The sequence below is a fragment of the Eleutherodactylus coqui genome, chromosome 9 (assembly GCF_035609145.1).
Source record: "Eleutherodactylus coqui strain aEleCoq1 chromosome 9, aEleCoq1.hap1, whole genome shotgun sequence".
NCBI classification, from domain to species: Eukaryota; Metazoa; Chordata; class Amphibia; order Anura; family Eleutherodactylidae; genus Eleutherodactylus; species Eleutherodactylus coqui.
The window spans coordinates 154232913-154234297 of record NC_089845.1 but is presented as its reverse complement, the minus strand read 5'-3'; positions in this window follow the sequence as shown (position 1 = coordinate 154234297).

Sequence of the window (1385 nt, the reverse complement as noted above, 5' to 3'; positions counted from 1 at the left end):
TTCTGTGCATTATTACATTTCAGTGTAACATTAAAGGGGTTGTCTCGCGGCAGCAAGTGGGGTTCAGCACTTCTGTATGGCAATATTAATGCACTTTGTAATATACATCGTGCATTAAATATGAGCCATACAGAAGTTATTCACTTACCTGCTCCGTTGCTAGCGTCTCTGTCGCCTTGGATCCGTCTAATTCTGATGTCTTCTTGCTTTTTTAGACGCGCTTGCGCTGTGCGGTCTTCTGCCTGGTGAATGGGGCCGCTCGTGCCGGAGAGCTGGTCACCGCGTCGTCATCGTAGCTCCGCCCTGTCACGTGTGCCGATTTCAGCCAATCAGGAGGCTGGAATCGGCAATGGAACGCACAGAGCCCATGGTGCACCATGGGAGAAGACCCGCGGTGCACCATGAGAGAAAACCGCAGTGCATCCCTGGGAAAGGACCGGCGGCCATCTTAGGGAGAAGATTTTTTAAAGTGCTTATTTCATCGGATCGGTGAGTAGCAAGCGGTTTAAAAACCGCTTTAATTTGCTATTTTATGCCAGGGGGGGTGACAGGGGGAATGGGGTAAGGTAAAATTTTGAGGTTTGCCGCGAGACAACCACTTTAAATGCCAGTCATTGTGACAAGTATATAACTGCAGGGATATTCAAAAGGGTATATACATTTTTTTTCAGCAATGTATCTTTATTAGTTATATTAATCATACAGATTATGGCTGCTTGCAGACGGCCGGGTCGGATCCCGCTGTGAGAATTTTCGGATGCGGACCCGTGCCCCTGCAGAGACCTGCGGCGTACCCGCTCCCAGCGTCACCTGTCTCTGCTATGTGCATGCACAGTGCATAGCCGGCCCGTCACTACTGACATTTCTGTGCGGGTTTCTGCGAGACCCGCACAAAAATAGAACATGCCGCGATTTGATTTCGTGTGTGTGTTCACGCGGACAAATCGCAGCTGTGTGCATAGGATTGCATTTTGTAATGCAATCCTATGCAGGCGGGCACAGGTGGAAAATTTTGCGGGAAATCTCGCTGCGGAATATCCGTCCGTGTGCAGGGGGCCTATAGCAATGAAGTTCTCTTCATGCTAATTACTGAAATGTCATTGTCTGCTTGTCAGCTTATGATTTCTTGGTATTTATCCGTATTTAAAGTGTACCTGGAATTCCTAAAATCCATCAGGTTCTCCATAACCCCTTATTTGCTGCTGTTTGTCACTGCTTCATTTTTTAGATTCTGATCTTCAGGTGGTCATCCCCATTTTTCTTCTGTATTGTTGTCTGCAATCTACTTTGGCTCAGAGGGGGTGTTGCAAGTCTAGCATTCTGCCAGTAGTTCACTGTCCTGTGCCTCCGTTCCCTCACTGCCCATGCTGCATTGCTCTACCTCT